The sequence below is a fragment of the Cydia amplana genome, chromosome 5, assembly GCF_948474715.1.
Source record: "Cydia amplana chromosome 5, ilCydAmpl1.1, whole genome shotgun sequence".
NCBI classification, from domain to species: Eukaryota; Metazoa; Arthropoda; class Insecta; order Lepidoptera; family Tortricidae; genus Cydia; species Cydia amplana.
In genome coordinates, this window is record NC_086073.1 from 20435041 (window position 1) to 20456455 (window position 21415).

The 21415-nt window shown below is 36.3% G+C and overlaps 2 protein-coding genes across 2 annotated transcripts in view; one reads left to right on the forward strand and one right to left on the reverse strand.

Moving 5' to 3' along the window:
* Window positions 1-21415, reverse strand: part of LOC134648366 (protein lifeguard 4-like) — a 357077-nt gene that overhangs the window by 154771 nt on the left and 180891 nt on the right. The window lies entirely within an intron of this gene.
* Window positions 13389-21415, forward strand: part of LOC134648320 (neuroligin-1-like) — a 265829-nt gene continuing 257802 nt past the window's right edge. Inside the window, exon 1 of the mRNA XM_063502820.1 lies at window positions 13389-13848. The gene's annotated coding sequence lies outside the window, so the exon portion shown is untranslated. The remainder of the gene's footprint in view (window positions 13849-21415) is intronic.

Here is a 21415-nt window from a genome sequence, read left to right on the forward strand (position 1 = left end):
GTATACAATTTCAATATGAGTGTGAAATGTTAGGTTAATTTAATAAATTAGCAAAATATTCGTCGATAGAATAATATGGCCTATTTATAAAATATTCTTTCAGTTTCATGTCAAATAATTTCATATCGTCACAGTCCCTTAGATCTTTGGTCAACTTATTATATAATTTGATTGCATTATTATTTAAACTTTTGTTGAAGTGTGCATAACTAGAGTCAGGTAGTGCTAGTTTGTCATTATTTCTTAAGTTATAGTTCTGACTTTGGCCAACCGTACGATATGATTCTTTATTACGGTGGATAAACAAACATATACGATACAGATACAGCGATACTACGGTCAGAATGTTATTGTCTATGAACATATTTCTATGTGTGACAGGTACTCTAGAGCAGCCTTCTATAATTCTAAGGGCTTTTTTTTGTTTTAACAGGATAGAGTTCACATTGACACCGTTTCCCCAAGCTTCAATACAATAGCTGATTATGCTTTCAAAATAAGAGTAATAGACACTTTTTAATATATATTTATCCGAGCTACTAGCTAAACTTTTTAACGCATAGCATGCGCTCGCCAATTTCTTATTAACTTTGTCAATTTGGATATTCCACCTCAGATACGGGTCAAGATTTACGCCCAGAAAACATACACAGTTAGATTTAGATATAGGAATGTTGCACTCAAAGTCAGGACTATTACTGCAGCGACGGAAGATCATATAGAAGCACTTACTGCAGTTAATACGTAGACCATTTGCTTCGAACCAGGTTGTCAGCTCATTCCAGCAGGTTTGTATTAGATCGTTAAACGTATCTTCGGAATCGGCATTCAAAACTATGCTGGTGTCGTCCGCGTACAGATAAGTAGTCCCACAGTTAATGCAGTTTGGCAGGTCGTTTATAAATATTACAAAGAGGAGTGGTCCTAGAACGGATCCTTGAGGAACTCCATATTTTATTTGTTTCTCATCAGATCGGATCACATTATCCTTCAAAGGTTCTTTTATTTCAACAAACTGGGATCGTTCGGATAGATAAGATTTAAAAAGTTCAAGTGCCGTACCACGTATTCCGTAATACTTTAGTTTATCGAGTAGTATTCTGTGATCAACGCAGTCAAAAGCCTTTGTTAGATCACAGAATACCCCTCCACATTTGGAGCCCCGGTTGAGGCATTGTAATACCTCCGTTACCAAGTTGTTTACAGCTTCCGATGTATTTTTATTACGTCTAAACCCATATTGGTGTTTACAGAAGAGATTGTTTTTTAAGAAGTGTGCTTCCAGTCTATTGGCTATACATTTTTCGAAAACTTTGGCTATAATCGACAGAACTGAGATGGGACGATAATTATTTAATTCTAATTTGCTTCCTTTTTTATGTATAGCGACAATTCTCGCGCGTTTAAGTAGGTCCGGGAATGTTCCCTCCAAGAAACTAGTATTAAAAATAATGCAGAGCGGAATGCAGAGGATATCAATGTTAGTTTTAATAAGCATGGTGTTTAAGTCATCGGGTCCCATTGAATTAGTATTTTTTAGGTTTTTTACGATTTTGATCACCTCAGGTTCAATTATAGGATTCAAAAATATAGAATTGACGTTATTGATGTTTAGATGTTGGAGTAAATTCATATAAGTAATGTCATTTACATTTATAGCGCTTTTGCCTATATGGATAAAATAATCGTTGAGTTCATTTGCCACTTGTGTACTATCTTCTATCAAAGTGTTGTTAAGTTTAAGGATTATTTTGTGATTTTTATTGCGTTTGCTAGTTTTCCCAGTAGTTTCGTTAACCATTTTCCACACAGCCTTAGATTTGATTTTAGCATTAGCAATGGTGTTACGAATATAATTTTTTTTGGCTATTATAAGAGTAGTTTTAAAAATCTTTTTATATAGCTTGTAGTATGATTTTAGTGACTCGTCTTTCGAGTTTCTGGCGGATATAAGCAGTTTTCTTTTAGTATTACTCGATTTTTTAATACCCTTTGTTAACCATTTCTTCGCGTTTCTTTTGATGGGCACTTTTTTGAAAGGAAAATGTTTATTTACTAAATTTTGTATAATATCATAAAATATTTGTAGCATTTTGTTGCAGTCAGAATTTTTAAATCTACTGTCCCAGTCAGTGCTCTTCAGATTCTCTCGAAAAGCAGCCACTGCACTTTCTTTAAAAACTCTTTTCATTCTGAATTGACATGGCTGGTTCTGTGGACAGCATGTGAGATGGAGATCAAGAGTTTGAGCATCATGGTCCGAAAAAGCACATGGCACGACACGAGCACTAATTATGTCATGGTAATTAGTTATTATATTATCTATTGTGGAAGAGGTACTGTCTGTTGTACGGGTTGATTCCGAAATAGTAGGTTTTAAGTTATGCTCGAGTAACATCTGCAGAAGCTCTTTGGTCCTTATATCATCTTCCGCCGCGAAGTTAATGTTAAAATCGCCTGAAATAACAATGTTATGGGAACTTACGCTGCTTAAATATCTATCTAATAAACTCATAAAGGTTGCATAGTTGGAATTAGGGCTCCTGTACAAGACAATGAAATATATTTTTTTAGACTTAGGTGGCTTCAGACTGACTGTGGATACTTCAAACGAACGTTCTGTACAATAATTGGACATATTTTCTACTTTACATATATTTAATAATTCCTCCTTAACAAATATCGCAGTGCCACCTCCCTTTGTCATGGCACGTGCTGAGTGGCTCAGTAAAATATAACCAGGCAAGTGTATAGATTCAAATTCTCCGGGTTCCAGCCACGTTTCGGTTAGCATTATAATACTAGGTTTATGTAGCAAATCCAACTCTACAAATGCTTCCAAGTTTAGGAGTTTATTTCTTAAACTATTAATATTTAGATGTAATATACAAAAGTTACTAGGAGAATCTACTTGTATATGGGTTAATTCCGGCCTAAAAAAGAATTCATGCTATTGTAGAATTTGTGATTTAGTTCTTTAAGCATTCCATTGAGACACGTAGCTAGTTTATGTTTTCCTTTTATGTTAAGTTTGTAGCCATCATATTTATAATCATGTAATGTCAAATTTTGGTCAATATTTAATAAGTGTGAATGGTCATTGTTTGTAAAAGTTATACCTAATTCTATGTTTAACCTGTTAACAAAGAAGTTAAAGGCTTGAGAGCCCTCGTTAGTGCTTAGAGGTACAGTACAAACTATGACGTTACAATGAGCTAAAGACTTAACCGCGTTTTCAATATATTTAGCTATTCTCCTCGGAGAGTTGACATTGAAATCGCTTCCGCCGCACATAATAACTACACAATCACTTTTCGTAAAGTCTTTAGTTTTTTCAGCAATTTCTAGAAGGACTCGTTCTGTATTCGCAAAGTAGATGATATCACCGCAGAAGTTGTAGTCATTACGGCGTATTTTGGATAATATTGATATAATCTCCGTGCCGTGAAAATCTGAGACGAGTAGTAGATTTGGTTTTCGTTTTTTGTCTGTCTGTTATCCCAATACTGTCGCGGTACTCGTAATGTTCTTGGAATCCAAAAGTGAAGTATCATTCGAAACTGGCAGCTCTACATTTCCGTGACAACTGATGTCATCCTGTGTTTTTATAGCTCTATGTGTAAATTGTTTTAATTCCTGTGTACTTTTCCTTAGTTCAGATATTGTTCTTTGTAAGGATTTAAAGGAGTTTTGCTGATTGTTTAAAATATTATATTTTTTGTTCATATTCTTATAATCTTTAAGAAGTTTGCTTAATCGCAACGAAAGTTTTTTTACTTTATACTGGGATTCAGTATATTTCGATTCTAATTCTTTTATTTTCTCTTGGTAATCATTTATTTTTTTGTCAGTAAGACCCTGTTCGTTTGTTTTTATCATAGTGCATAGTTCGTTGTTTTCATGTTCTATTTCTTCAATTCGCATGACTAGTGCAAGGTTTTCCTTCTCTTTCATTTCGATTTTAGTCTTTAGCGGTGTTAAGATCTGTAAGTCTTCATGGTCAATGTTGCTGATACTACCGCAATTTTCAACTCGTGAAAGTCTCGTCTCCAAACTGTGGCATTGTTCTTCCTTCTCACGCAAAAGTTGTTTTAATAGTTTATTTTCTGTCGAGATCTCTTCGTAATTTTCTGCGGTTAAGTTGGTGTCAGGTTTTTCCCGTAAGATTGACAGCTCAGCTTTTAATTTTTGAATAATTTTATCACTTTCATTAATTTTTTCTAGGCATTTCAAATGGTCATGGAAGCCCTCTTCATCGCTATGTGCAGGGTGATTTCCATCGACTGTAGTTTTTCGAGGTCTTAGCAACGTTCTTTTCCGGAGGTCTTTTTTATCCATTTTAATTGTAAACAAATTTCAAATAATAAATAAATTAAACAACAATAATAAGAATAAAACAAAAGATTTCAAAAAGTTCCAGTCACCAAAATTTAGAAACAAAACAAAAAGTCGTAAAACTCGGCCTGGGTTCGAACTCGGTTCGATAGCGCAAGCCCCGTGTTTTGTCACTATGTGAAGCCACTACACCACTATGACTTGACATCAATAAGTGAAATTTAGCGTCCTGTTAAGCATATCTGCGTGAGTCAGACAAGTGTTTGTTGGCTGACCGTCAGTTGTATTTTTCTCATCACAAATTTAAATCAGGTAGTTTTTAACTGCACTAGTGATCACTTTTAACTCAGTATCGCGTAATTTGATGATATTTGTTGCCGCTTTGTAATATGTGCTAAACTTCACCACTGTGTTTGTGATCTTGTGTACTATTACAGAGTGTTTTTAACTGGCGACACTTCACTAAAACATGATATGAGCGACTTATATGTAAGTACTTGCACTGTAAGTTATTCACTATATTTTGTACACTATCTTCAATGTCACTTAATTATCGAGTCTCGATAGTCACTCCAAACCAATATAAAGTTAATATTTTGCACAGTTTATAATTTTCACACATTATTTAACGTGAGCACAATGTTTACATGATGGTTGCGCCCCCCCGATTGTCCTTCGCGCAAACTATTCAGTTTAGAAAAAAATGATATTAGAAACCTCAATATCATTTTTGAAGACCTATCCATAGATATCCCACAAAATTTTTTGAGTTTCAGTTCGAAGTATGCGGAACCCCAAAAATTTATTGTTTTTTTTCTATTTTTGTGTGAAAATCTTAATGCGGTTCACAGAATACATCTACTTACCAAGTTTCAACAGTATAGTTCTTATAGTTTCGGAGAAAAGTGGCTGTGACATACGGACGGACAGACAGACGGACAGACGGACAGACGGACAGACGGACAGACAGACAGACAGACATGACGAATCTATAAGGGTTCCGTTTTTTGCCATTTGGCTACGGAACCCTAAAAACTGTTACCTATCACCACTCTCCCCTAGGTACCTAAATAATTTGTCAACCGTTTCGTATGTTTGTTTCGTTTTTGCTGTTAAGCAAAGTTACAGAGTAATGTCGGTGCGTGTGGTGTGTACCGTAATTGGCGCTGTGTACTTAGGACACGTGATTTGTTAGTATTTGTAGGTACAGTCAGCATCAATAGCGGATGAGACAACGTGCCAAAAGTATTTGCTACCCTGGTATTTCAACCACTTTCTATTGGATACTAATCACTTTGCAATTTCTTTATCGACCGCTTGAGACAAATAGTCGACATATAGGCACTATCTATCTAATCTAATCTATGTATCTAATACCTTTAAACGAGCAATTCTTGCATATTTATTTATTTATATATTTATTTATTTATATGTATATATATTTCGGGGATCTCGGGAACGGGTCTAACGATTTCAATGAAATTTGCTATATGGGGGTTTTTGGGGGCGAAAAATCGATCTAGCTAGATTTTATCTCTGGGAAAACGCGCATTTTCGAGTTTTTATATGTTTTTCGAGCAAAGCTCGGTCACCCAGATATTTATTATAAAAGTTCATTATAAAAGAGGCTCTGAAAAGCTTATAAATTTAAGTTTTTAGAAACGTCCCCGCTGAAATACTATGTCAAAAGGATTGCTTTGAATGGACGTTTTGAGTAAAAAATGTTGTTGATGGTTAGGTTTGTAGGTACGATAAGGTCGTTGTACAGTGAAATATATATACATTAAGTTATGGAACAAATAAAATTATTTTGAATCTAAATAAATAATAAAATAAATTCTTTTTTCCCTAAGTTGTAAAGATGGTAGCACCATCTGTATCACAATGTCGTAACGGATTTGTATAGGACTCGCAATTTGTTGGGTCGTAGGTCTTTAGTGAATAATAATTATATTTAAAAGCTGAAGACAAAACGGACGAAAAAAACCGACTGGCAGTAAGCAAAATAGCAGTAATAAATGTTTATCGCCGCGCCCCACGGCGGTCAAACATTGAAACTATTCACAAAACATATGTCCGATGTAGCCCGCAAGATGGCAGAAAACGTACGAGAACGGTGGATGGTAATAGTACTTGCTTTGGCAGTGTACATGTTTATGATTCCGATCCAGGCCACAAGATGGCAGACCCTCTAACGCACACGAAAACCAATTCGAACGCACAGTCGTTGACATCCAAATTATGTCATTCAGGTGCCATTGAGTGACGTTCGCCGCCGCATTTCTGCCGCGATTATGACGTTCATTCCGTCACTCATTTTATCAAGGAAATTGATACTTTTGACAGATATAGTGGCAGCAACAACGACGCCGCAACAGTCATACAGCTATAATTGACATCCGAATCCACACATCCACAGTACTTTTAGGATATCTAATCTTATTATAATTCTAGACTTACAGCCATATTCGAACTTTAAGATACGTTAAATATAAGATATTGAAACGATATGGAGCGGATATGTCAGTGTCAAACAAGTGTCAAAAGTGACGTATTTCTTTGAAGAAACGTCAAACGTCAGTGTCAAACATGTGTCAAAACAAAAGTGACGTATATCCGATCCATATCGTTTCGTTTCAATATCTTATATTTGACGTATCTTAAAGTTCGAATATTGCTGTTAAAGTGAAACGACGATGTTTTAGGGTTCCGTACCCAAAGGGTAAAAACGAGACCCTATTACTAAGACTGCTCTGTACGTCTGTCTGTCCGTCCGTCTGTCTGTCACCAGGCTGTATCTCATGAACCGTGATAGCTATTTAGACAGTTGAAATTTTCACAGATGATGTATTTCTGTTGCCGCTATGACAACAAATACTAAAAAGTACGGAACCCTCGGTGGGCGAGTCCGACTCGCACTTGTCCTTGTATTTATATATATATGTATTTCAATGCTCTCTAAAAATTCACGAGTCATAGCTCTAACCTAAACTGGTCATACAAAACACTAAGCTTACTGAACAGTTAACCCCAAACAGCCCGTTCAAACAGACCTGTGTCAACACCGCCGCCGCTGCGATAGCCGCGCGCAATTGGGGGTTAAATTATCTTTAGTCTTACTGTGTAATGACAATGGAAGGTTTACAAACTGTTAAAAGATATAGGTCTACGGTTTATCAGAGGTGAATAATTTCCCTATAATTTTGGTACACTTCAAAAAAAGATTAAATTATGACTCACGTTAGACCGGGCCGTGTCCGGGCTGGAGCTTCCGGCGCTTACTTTTCTATGATAGACGACCGGCATTCACGTGATGCCTTCCATAGAAAACGAAGCGCCGGAAGCTCCGGCCCGGACACAGCCCGGTCTAACGTGAGTCATCCAGAATTGCATATTTCATATGGAAAAGTTCCAATTTTGGAAAAAAGGATTTCTGCCTATGAAATTTGGAAACTGTATTTGAAATTATCGTGCTATAGGATCCTAACCCAAATATTAATAAGTACAATCTCAACACACACACACACACACACACAACACAACAGCACACTCACACACACACACACACACACACACATGCACACACACACACGCACACACACAGACACACAGATCAACACTCTTAACTGTCCATCGGTGGACCTTATGCAAAGGCACATGCATAACCGCCAAAACAAAAGTGTAACCGCGTCTATGAAAGTAGGTAGATTCAATAAACCTCTATGTATACATTAGGTAGGTATGCGTGTGTGTAAGTATTAATATAGGTATCTAAAATAAGTACTTAGGAACTGTCTGTGAACTTGTTAGAAGGTGAAAGTCAAAACGTATTCTAAAGCACGGATTAAATCTTTTGCAAAAAACACCTAAGTACTTATAAAGAATTTAAATCGCTTCGAAAAAAGTCTGCTTCAGTTCTATTCAGGTTTTCTATTTATTACAGAAAACGTTATTAATTTCGATTCTAGCTAACTTTTTTAATATACGAATTTATAAAAGTCCCTAATATTATAAATGCCACAATAACTATGTCTGTCTGTCTATCTGTGTGTCTGTCTGTTTGTCTGTGTAATAATAATTTGATGTATATTGATAATTTAATTGAATATTGATAATTTTATAATAATTAATTTCATATAAATGCAACTTGGATTATGCACAGGTATATGCACATTTATACATATACTAGACAAATAGCAGTATGTAAAAAAGAAAAGACATGTAACAATTGTTATCGATAAAATTTTCGTTTTAATTTTAATTTTGTTTGTATGTCTGTATGTTTGTTTGTCTGTGTGTCTGTCTGTCTGTTACCTCTTCACGCTTAAACCGCTGTACCGACTGAGATCAAATTTAAAACCCGGGAAAGAGGTCCAAAAACTGTATTTTAAGGCATTTATACTATTATAAATATTTTTCTCTATGGTTTACGGTTTGTGCTAATGATGCCTCTGGTGTCAGAACATTGCAGTGTTTCATCATCATCATCATATCAGCCTTTTATAGCCCACTGCTGAGCATAGGCCTCTCTTCGAGTACCTACGCAACTTATCCAGGTCCTGAGTCAATCTCATCCAGAAGTATAGTGACCCGCAATCTTCCGAATATCGTTCACCCAACGAGCCAACGGACGCCAGGCACTCCTTTCGTCTGTAAGCGGCCACCACTCCGTTAACATTTTGGCCCACCTGCCATCACTCTGCCTGCATTGCAGTGTTTACTCCCTATTATTTTTAAACGAAGGTAAGCGTAATTCTAGATCTGTCATTTTGCTTTTTATTTGGCCACAACTTTTCTCAACAGCAAATCTAATTTCCTTTGAATATCACAAGAAAATCAACTTGAACATGAACTCGTACATTGGTATCCAATATCAGAATTTAATTAGCGTTTACGTGATCAGAATGAGCCGTACATCTCCCGCAGACTCCGATAGCGGAGTAGTTCAAATGCTTAGCGAAACTGGGAACAAAGGTTCAGATGAACCACCGTAAGAGGGTATCTGGCTCCGTAGCCAACGTGCTAATCGTTAGCGTATCGTAGTCTCTCTATGCTGCGTTTCGTTCGCTACGGAGCGTTAACGATTGCACGTTAGCTACGCACCCTGATTTACCTACAGAAACAGGCGTATTCTGATTTTAATTATAGGATACGAATTCGATCTGCATCGGATCTGTCAGTGTCGAAAGTGACAGTTTCTTTAACCAAGTCGTCACGTTTGCCAGTGACAGTACCGATCTATATATCGAATTCATATCCTATAATAAAAATTAGAATACGCCTGTAAGTTGGGTACCTAATTATTGTGGTGCAATGTAACGTTTACCCAAGGACTGGCTGTCGTATTTATAAATGTTTCAATGTATGTACTTTTCGCTATACGAACGTTATTGGAATTGTTAAATTGACTTCTGAAAGCCTACTTTTTGCAGAATATATTGTTTCCAATTAAAACTTATCAACCTGCTATGCTATACAAATCGATGATCGATCGTAGCAGCAATACAGTCTGTAATGTCACGCTACAATACTAAAGCAGCAGGTGTAGTCTAAATCCGAATAGTTAATTATGATGGGCGTGAGAGAAACTGTGAATAATTCCCAATATTAGAACAAGTAGGGCCCGGAGACCCAGGTGAGTTGAAATAGAGGTAGGTAAGTTGAAACACCGTAAATTTTGAGACATCCATGTCTGTTATCAAGCTGGATAAATTATACTCAGCCGCACCTCAATACCGCGAGTCTCTTAATATGTGTCTTTGCCTCAAGACGGTTATAAATACCGAAAAATTTATTTTGTTTCAACCTCACCTCGGTCTCCTCTAACCTTCTTTTAAATTCCAACACTGTCAGCCATATTCGAACTTTAAGATACGTCAAATATTACTCGTAGATACCTATCTAAACGATATGGATCAGATATGTCAAAAGTGAAGTCTTTGTTTGAAGAAATGTCACTTGTGACACTGACATATAAGATTCATATAGTTTACATATCTAATATTTGACGTATCTTAAAGTTCGAATGTGGCTGTTTCTTAAAATTACGGCTAGATTGGTTTCACAAATTATTCGATAGGAATACGAAATTCTGTTATAATTGATGGTGGCCCGATAACCCAACCCGTGATAGCGCCAGTATTTGCATTCGGATCCCATTCTAATGCTCACAAAGGTTCGGACGCCGCTTATCGACATTGTGCTTCATTGTCCAAGATGGCTGCCTATTTGCGACTTTGTATTGTTTGATTGAGACTATTAAAGCAAGGTAAGATTCGGGTCACCATCATCTTACTAGCGTTGGTAGGTTTATACCATAGATCCCTAAAGCAGGGATCGGATACCGGTTTTGGGTATGGGAACGAAAACGGTATTTTTTCGTTCTTTGCTAATTATTTCATTTCTAATTGGGCAATCTAATAATACGAAGTCGTTACCTAAAAACACAACTGAGTCCTACATTTTGGAGTAGGAAATAATTCGAATAATATGGTTATTTCGAAGTTTTTGAAAAAGAAACCGGTTCCGATCCCTGCCCTAAAGGACCCGTTAAGAATCCTAACAAAATACAATTGCGGCACTGTGACCTAAACTACTAACCCCCTTCATTACAGTTTTGTTGATTTTAGTCCCTTTCTAACAAACACAAATGTCAAAATGACAGATAACGACAAATGATTATCAAGGGCTTGTTAGACATAACAATCTTTTACGAATAATGCCATAAATATCCCTCGTTTACTAGTCGTGCCTAACGGCCCGATTCGAACAATGCTTATGGGTCACAGCGGTACGATACCGCTCTGTCAGCGTAAAAAGTAACAAATCAAACAAAAACGTCACTTTTGACACTGACACATCGGTATCGTACCGCTGTGACTTCATATAAGCATTATTCGAATCCGCCGGCCTAGCCCAGGTGACAATCGCTATCGCTACAACGCAACGATTTGTGTCTCTCTAATCATATTAATGCGACAGTGACAGTTGCGTATCGATCGCTACGGAGCGTAAGCGATGTGTAAAAGAGTGTATTGACTAATAGTGCGTTTTGGGACTAGTGCATTCGCCACCGGATAGGTTGGCTACGCGGCCGGTGGTCAGTTTGTAGAGCTACGCCGTAGCGCGTAGCAGCCATTTTTGCTTCGTAGGCGGTTTTCACATTGGATGCGGATTCGCACATAAATGTGCGAGCTAGTCATCACTGTATTACGGGTCTAGCTTTACAAGCTTTTATCGCTGACTGTACTAAGTACACCAAGTACACTAAGTAAGTAGTAAGTACACTAGTTGCCTGTTGAGAGAAAAGTCTTTTCTTAGGCAACGAGTAGGCTACACACCGAGACCATAACAACCTCAACACCATTTGTTTGCGTTGTTTTATCACAGAGTTCATTTGGCCGCCTCCTGTGTTCAAAATCACATCAGATTGGGTAGGTACCATAATATTGCATTATCATCCAATTTACATATGTAAGTATGAGAAGTTACAGCTCGAACGAATTATGGAAAGATAGCAAGTTCAATAACGCTTTGCTTGTAAAAATCAGTCTAGAATCCTCTTCATTTCCCCCTCAATTAAAAATAAACAACCGACGGCTAATATACTCTTGTCACTACTTAAATATTTATTTTTCGACCTCCAAACCTAAAAAGGGGTACAATATAAATAATCTATTATTAACATCCAATTTTGTCGAGTGCTTCTAACATCAAATCTTAACAAAGCATTAAATAAATTGGAATTCTGACTTTAAGACGTCATTATAGATTAACCTTTTCTTAAAACGTATTTTCACCACACCAGCTCGAAAAGGCTTACTTTGCACTTCAAAAACGGATAGCAAAGTTTGCTATCAGTAATTCACATGTGAGGCAAAGTAATGAAATGCAAATTTTGGGTTGTTTTCTTATGTTTGCTGATATTTAATAACGTTCATTTGAATTTGATTTGGTTTGATTTTTTTGATATTTTACATTTAATATTTTCTTTGGGTTGGTGTGGTGAAAAATTTTGTTTTTCACTCGGGGGCAAATTTTGTTTAACCCTCGTGCTTTGAAACCCTCGCAACACTCAAGATTCCAATTTTCGATATAAATATTAGAACGAGCGGTTAAACAACAACGTTGCCCCCTTGTAAAACAAATAACTATTTAAGCTTCAAAACTAAGATTAGGAAGAACTAAGCACGCAAGAAACTCTTAAAATAAGTGCAAAAGTAAGCAAAAATAGTACTTAAGGTAACAGTAAGACTCTCGAGTGTATCCGAGCTAATGAGATCCCGGACTTTAAGGGCATTAAATATTCAACTCTTGGCAATTATGAATATCTTTAAGAAATTTCTTAAATATTTTACTTCTATTTTAGGAATGGGTTTTGTACTAATCTTATTTAGATACCAAATAGGTAATCTCTCTTTTTTAACAGACTAACACATGTAGGTAAATGCTCGGGATTTGAACCACGGACCTCCTGATTCGCAGGCAGGGTCACTACCTACTAGGCTAGGAGACCGTTTCTACCACACATATTTATAAACTAATTGTAATGTTTAACTTGCGTTTTGACGTTTTAGTTAATCGCGCGACATGTTACAGATACCCTAGGTACTAAAAGTGCTGAGAACTGGTTCTAGGACTTAAAAATAAAGATTTAGGCTCTTTGAAACATGGCCATAATACATCACGCGAGTAATTAAAATTACGTGAGTTAAATTAAACTGGAATTCAAGTTCGACCCCTCATAGAAAACATCATTTCATTCATCGTAATACATTTTCACGTTTAATAAACTAATCTAATTAACCTTTAAACGAGCAATTCTTGTATACCTATTTATTTATATATGTATATATTTCGGGGATCTCGGAAACGGTTCTAACGATTTCGATGAAATTTGCTATATGGGGGTTTTCCGGGGCGAAAAATCGATCTAGGTCTTATCCCTGGGAAAACGCGCATTTTTGAGTTTTTATATGTTTTCCGAGCTTTGCACGGTCTCCTAGATATTATTTAGTAAGTTTCAGCTATAGTAGTATAAATAAAGTTTCACGCTCGGATAAATGTCACAAACGCAACCCTAAGTCTGATCATATGATGTAATTCTTGTCTAAAATTGACGTCCTTACCTACAATCATTCTTCGTTAGTTAATCATTATTCAATGAGCAACACAACTGTGAAACGCGATAACAACTCTAATTAATCTTCCCGCGCCGTCATCGCTTAATCATTACTTGACACTAAACTTGCAAGTCTAATCCTTAAAGCATAAAACAATTGAAAAAAAAAAAACTTTGGCAGTCTAACGAGTTTCCCTGCCTTTAAGATGAGAAAAAAAATGAGCTGAGCCCAGCCAACCCGTCAGTACCGCGTCGAGCGTCGAGCGAGGCAGACGTGTAGCGTGTTGCAGTATTTTCCGAGTGGTCCGATATAGTGGACGGTGGTGGTGAAGTGGAGTGTTGTGTTATGTGTGTGAATGTGTAAAACGGGGAGAAAGCCGGCACTGCGCGAGGTAATTATTTTTATTAAAGTTATTAAGTTAGGGATTATTTGACGCAGGATTGGTGACGTACAGAACTCAAAAATATCTTAACACTCTAGGGACGCGTGTTTGAGGGATTCCTGTTCGCTCAGGTTTATTTTTTCAGGAGCCTACTATAATATTATATAGATTTATTACCTCCGACGTTTCGAGGACGGCGTTACCCCGTGGTCTCGGAGATGACTAAAGTGGCTAAAGTTGACTTCAACATCTTCTAGCCGCGTGAGTTTTTTTCGAACTACCCGCATTTGGTCTTGCAAATCAGTTATAAATGCGTTTTATTCTTAAGCAATATTTATAGGACTATTTTAAGGTGGTAATGAGGCTTGAATTAAGATTTTCTTATAATCTAGATCCTTATAGGGTTAAAACTGGTTAGGGTTAAAAAACTAAAACCTTCCTAAGGTTTTAGTTTTTATTTATTTAGTTATACATAATAGTGTGTGACTACTAAAACAAATCAAAATAAACAGTCTCATATTAGTTTTATTTCAAGCAAAATTTCTGGATAAATACCCACAGATATTATTGGTAATGTAGGTACTTTACATAACTGCCTATCTCAAATATATTAGTAACTATGAGGCTTCCACACAGATTAAACTGTTAGAGGAAATTCGACGCATTCGAAAATCAAATTAAGTTTCCAAATTGCGTAGTTATGTGCGGCATAGACGGGCATATTCAGACGTGTACTATAGAATACCAATGTAAGAGTAATTTCAGTGTGTCATATGTAGTGTCACATAGCTATACGTAACAATAGCGACCTTAAAATTAAAGTTAAGAGTATCAAAAGAACTTTTACTTTCTGAGATGATTTCAAATATCTGTAGGTAATATGAGAGATTAAGACATGAAAGAAAGAATATGAAAGTCAATTTTTGAATTTGATAGGTACAGGGTGCCCAGTAATTAATGGATAACCTGCTAAACACCAAGAGGGCACCTAAGGCTGTTCCAGAAAATGCACCAATAGGTCTCGTAAAAGTTTCATGGTTTTCGAGATAATCGAAGTTTTCTGTCTTTTTTAATAGTCGGACAGTCGGACTCGCGTTCCAAGGGTTCCGTACATTAACTCCGACTCACGCTTGACTGCACATTTCTAATAGGTTTTCCTGCCATCTATAGGTAAAGAACTATTTTGTATGTATGTATGTATGTATATACTTTATTGCACATAGAAATAAAAACACGAGAAACATAGTTACAGAGTAAATTAAATACAACAAAGGCGAACTTATCCCTGTATGTATGTATGTATTTTGTGTATAATATAAAGAGGGAGGGGGAGGGGGGGTTGAGGTATTTTTTTGGTTAATATTTGAAAATGAGCTCTTTCATTTGATGTATAACACGATATAGTTTGAAAAACTATTTTTTTTAACATTCTCATTTACCCCCTAAAAGTGGCCCCCATGTTTAAAATTCATTTGTTTACGTTACATATCCATCTTCGGGTCACTAATTTACATATGTATTCCAAGTTTCAACTTAATTGGTCCAGTAGTTTCTGAGAAAATAGGCTGTGACAGACGGACAGACAGACGCACGAGTGATCCTATAAGGGTTCCGTTTTTTCCTTTTGAGGTACGGAAGGTATATCTAAAACTGACATTTGTTACTAGACCTATAACTGTATTTTCTGAACCAGCTTAAGGTTGTCGGTGGTTCGAAGGTTATCCATTAATTATTGGGTACCCTATATAATGGACAAATAAGCCTGATGCTGCAAGTTTGCAGAGAGTCTGCAACAACAATTTTAAATTATATTTCACATGTCCGAAATATACCCCTGTTATTTCATACATTCGCATAAAAACGAAAGTTCGTATGAACACGATTGCATCGCCTCCTACATTTCATTTTGCTCGAGAAACTCGGAGATGCCTTTCTATTCTCGCATATGAATTTCCTTATTATATCGTTATGGAACGTCTCTATGTAAAGAAATCATTTCGACACACTTCTTGAGATTCTATCTTATTCTTGAAGATGAGGAATTGTTGAGGAAATTTATGCAGCTTAATATTACGTGAAATTTTTGTCGGTTTTTTTTATATCTACATGGTTATTTGTAGAGATGCCCCGAATAGTGGTTTTGGCCGAATACCGAATACCGAATATTCGGCCCCTCTCTCGGCCGAATACAGAATATTCGGCATGACATGCGAACATTTTGAGTCACAATTATATGAAAACTGATCGCTAACAAAGTTCAACGTTAGATGACGTTAGCTAAGATATATTTTTGTTGAAATAGAGTCAAACAAAACAGACTCATGATAAAATAAAATGTTTTTAATCAACAAATGCTCAAAAAAGGGTCTTCGTATTTAACAACTTTCCAAGAACACATTCTAAATATACCTACATAGTTTTTGGTTATTTTTATTGTGCAATTTTTCTTTTTAAGTACGTGCAACAGATATTCGGTATTTGGCCGAATAGTAGACAACATTCGGCCGAATACCGAATATTCGGCAAGGTGGCCGAATAGGCCGAATACCGAATAGTTGCCGAATATTCGTGGCATCTCTAGTTATTTGACCGATTTTTACGAAATTGCAATGTTCGTTAATTAGTTTAAAAATACTTACATAATTTTTTTTAACCTATTGCTAAAGTATTTGATCCAGCTGAAATGAAGTATGTATTTATGTAATTCGATATTAGAACATTATGGTCATGGTAAGATTTAATAAAACAGTTTCTTAGGAGACCGCGAGAGGCAATGGACAATTTGTTTACACTTTCGCTAGGTAACGAATTAACGATTCAATCATCATACCTACTATGATATGGGTTGTATCATAGTATGATGATTGAAACGAAAACTTACGAAAACGAGATTGTAAAAAAATCGTCTTAACTAGGTTAGAAAATTTGTGAATTTTAGTTATACAGTCAAATGCATGCATGCAAAGTGCTTAATATTAATATGGCCCTTGAAGAACAACTTGCAAATTGTGTTTCCATATATTCAGCTTCGCATATACGAGGGAGGTTAAAATTTTAGTAGGCATGATAAGCTGGAACGCACGCAGTCGTTTCTGTATTTATAGAGTTGCCAGCTTTCTGGATGGAATATCTGGAGTACGCGGAAATATTGGGATTTCACGCTTGGTTTTGGGTAAAGCAAATTTTACTTATAACTTTAAAAAAATGTGGTCTCCAAAATACGGTACAACTGAAATGGAGTAATTAATATCAAGCGTTATTTTCCGGAAATCCATATTTATTAAAACTTAAATATTACTTTGTTATTCCGCGAAATAATAACGTGTCAGTCAATAAGTAAATGCTACTCGTAACCCGATATACCTATCTACATTAATGAAGTTTTAATTACCTAAGTATTTTTGCACTCACTTTATGTTTCCACCCTTTCAGCGAGAATATAATTACAGATTATCAAAGTATTATTATTTTTTCATTGCAAATAGAGGCACTTATCTTATACTTACCTTTAAACGAGCAATTATTGTATATTTATTTATATATTTTTGAGATCTCGAACGGCTCTAACGATTTCGATGAAATTTTGTATATTAAGGCGTTTTTGGAACCGAAAAATCGATCTAGCTAGGTCTTAAATATCTCTAGGAAAACGCGCATTTTTGAGGTTTTGTTTATTATGTTTTGGATACGGGTCGAAAGAGTCCGTGATTCTAAGTAAAAATAACATAAATAGTTTTACAATAAATGTTTTTTTAGTTATGGAATTAAGAAAACATATTGAAAAAGAAAACAAGAACGTTGTCACGACTTTCCATCTCATCACCCAACACAGATCGTAAATGTAAGTATATGGGCCGGTTATCTTTTTAAAGGGCTCACTTTTGACATTAAAGGGTTCGCGATAAAAGTTTCCCTCGCAACAAAAGCCTTCTTTGTTCCCCAGTAAGTCGGCGAGGGCTCTCGAGCCTCAGTCCCGGGAGTTAGCGTAATTAAACATTTCTTTTGGCCTCTGGAAAACGAATACACTATGCTTTGTCGTTTACTCGTTAGAATAAAAAGGATACAGTTGTCGCTTTTTGCTAAAGTCGTGACACGAAATGTCTTTAATCGAGTTCAGAATGTTTTTATTTTGTCGTGTCGGGATAATCCACTTTTTTATTGTTTTTTCACTAGCTAACTAGGCACTTTTATAGTTACGCCATGATCGTTGTCTGTCTGTATATCAGCCCACGGCTTTACTCCGTGACAGTTTGTGCCGTAAATTAATTACTTATTAGACGAGGATCTCTTAGAGATCCTCGTCTATATGCCAACAAATTAATAAAATAAACACTAAAAAAAATAGAATACCTCCTCTAAACGTAAATTTGGGATTTTTTTTTCACTTAGGTATCCCTATGCTGTGTCAAGGTGTCGTTGGATAGTTTTTTCAAAAGTCAGTTCCAAAAACCCGTTTTGTCCTACCCCCTAATCTAAAGTATAACGTAAGTGTGTGTGCTACACCTCACAAGCATAGCATAGCATAGTTGTCTAATGGACAACACACTACAATCATTTATCAGACTTTCTATACTTGTTTTTATGTATTTGAACTTATCCTGTATCCAAGACATGACTTATCCCCGTTCTGTGCGGTCACGTTCGTCGCCGAAGACACGTAGAGGTAAACGAAACTTGCCAACAAAACGGGAACAAATGGCTTGTGGTGTCCGGTAAATCCCGTCTAGACTCGGGACTCGATTCAGACTCAATTCGATTTAATATAAATATAATATCAATTCACTATTCTGTCCAACTATGCATAGCCGTAACATCCTTTCGAATACACACACACACACAGTACCTGTACCTGTGTATATTACCAGAGATCGGACAAATTTGCGTCATTGCTCACAATAATGTGGACATGACTCCAAAATTGATTAAATAATTAATCATTTAATTAATTTCTTACCTGAGGTTTAATCTTGATTCCTAATCAATAAATAACACAAAGATTTCTTATAATGTAAATTTATTAAAAAAATATATAATCAGTATTTTTTCCAAATTTTCTGAACGTACTCATTTTTTTATGTCAAAAATATATTTAAGTGCTATTTATTGACTAGGGAACGAATTTAATCTCAGGTAAAAAAATAATTAAAATAATTTTATGATTAATTATTTAATCAAATTTGGATTCATGTCCACATTATTGCGAGCAATGACGCCAATCTGTCCGATCTCTGGCTATTACGTAACCATACGATCCATATGCACTGTAAAGCGTTGTACGATACACGTGCGAATAGGTAATTGGCAACTCATGTCGTCCCTTCCCCTTCGGTCGTGTTTTAAAATTGGCCACTCGTTGCGGATTTCCTAGTTTTCGCACTTGTATCGTAAATAACTATTATGTGATTGCTACATAATGAAAGGAATTAAAATACGAGTGTTGGTTTTTAAAACGAGCTAAAAGTGAGTTTTCTATAGGCAATATATAGTAGCCTAAAGGTCTAGGGCATTACTTAGCCGCGTAACCTGAAGACGCCGGTTCAAATCCGGCCTACACCACCCACGCATTGATCACTTTTTATGATAGCCTGCAAGAATATATTTGTGGAATTTTAATAGGTAGGTCTGGTTAAATTTCCGTGATATTGTTGAAACATTTAGCATTCTGAATGCGTCCCCATGCCTCCGGCTTTTTGCGTACGAACTGACACGGGTCAGAGGGTGCTCCAAGCTTGCCTAAACATGTCCCAAATTAATTACATCTTTTTTATTCCCCCCTGAATTCAATTAAAAAATGAACCTACATAAATCATGATACTGATTTTCCTCTTTCTTTGAACATATTATGTCGTTTATTTGTTTGTAAATAAATAGGCGTATACGGTCTGATAATGAGCTGTGAATAAATAATAAATAAATATATATTATAGGACATTCTTACACAAATTGACTAAGTCCCACTCAGTAAATACACTCACACAACGATATATAACGACCCAGAAACAAATATCGGTGCCTGGTAAGGGCATTTATTTGTGTGAATAAATGCCCTTACCGGGATTCGCACCAAATCAAAATCAGCTTCACAGGCAGTCACTACCCACTAGGCCAGACTGGTCGTCATGTAAAACGTGAATGTATATACAATGCTACAAATAGGCTAGATGACAAGTTATTCAATGTAATTAATAGACCCCGTTTGTTTGGAGGATCATATGTCTATATGGGACCCATGCATTAAAGCAACACGAAATTTAGAAATGAAAGTAGGTATAAGTCCGACAATTTTGGGGCTCACTAGTTTAAATTTAAAAATATTAATGCCTTTGTGTGCACTGTGCAGCCACCCACAGCAGAATTTATCGATGTATAGGTATTTTACAAATGTCAATAACCTGAAGTAGTTGGATTGTGTTCTGATGCCAGGATATCCGTTGCGCTCCTTGAGGTGAGCTGAGGTTAAAATATTTTCTTTTTCAGCGATATTTTTCTGGGATGTGATGTATGTAAAGTTTTTTGTACCTTCCGACAGAAATTTTACAAATTTATATGAATTCCATTAGCAAATCTGAATCCAACTTTGTTTTATTAAGGTTTTTAAGGTTTACTCGTAGTTTTTAATTCTAAAGTTTCATGGACCTAGCTAACACGTAATACACTCGAAACAAGACACGATACAAATATTCCCCGTGTTCATAAAGATCCAATTTTGCATTCGCGTTGCAAGTCTAGAAATGCTAGTTTTATATAAGCTTCATATTGCAGTTACTTTCCGTTCCTTTGGCACGCTCAGCATAACATCAGTGAGAGAACATTTTTATTTAAATTCAAGTAGGTTGGACATGTATACTATTTTATAAGTTAGTAGCTTCTATTGGGAAAGAATAATGTGTCGTAAAATGTGTAAAACAAATGTGCTGTCAAAGAAATGATCCTATACGAATTTTCATCATATTATTATCATTTTACTTGTATTGTCCAGCTTTTTTGCTACGACTCATAGGGACCCTGGGATTCGCTATTGGCAACTGAAAGCAACTCCCATAATATCTGATACAACCCAGAAGAGACACTGAGTCTTATTGTCATTAGTCCGCTTACTTACGATGTTTTCCTTCACCGGGAAGCGACTGGTAAACATCAAACAATATATCGTCTATGAAGTCCGAAAACATCATTGGTATGAGCCAGGGTTTCAACCCGCAAACTGGAATTGGCGTGGGCACTAGTTATTACGACAGCGACTGCCATCTGGCCTTCCACCCAGAGTGGAAACTAGGCCTTATTGTCAGAGCCAGGGGTTGAACCCGCGAACTCCTAATTAAAAGTCGCACGCACTTACCGCCACCAGCGTTCTCCTAGCATACAATTTCGGTATTACTAGCGACCCGCCCCGGCTTCGCACGGATTAACAAATTATACACCTAAACCTTCCTCAAGAATCACTCCATTGATAGGTGAAAATCGCTTGGAAATACGTTTAGTAGTTTATCGTGAATATACAAACTCACAAACAAACAGATGCGGCGGGGGACTTTGTTTTGTAAGGTGTAGTGATTATTATTTGTCATTTTTAGTC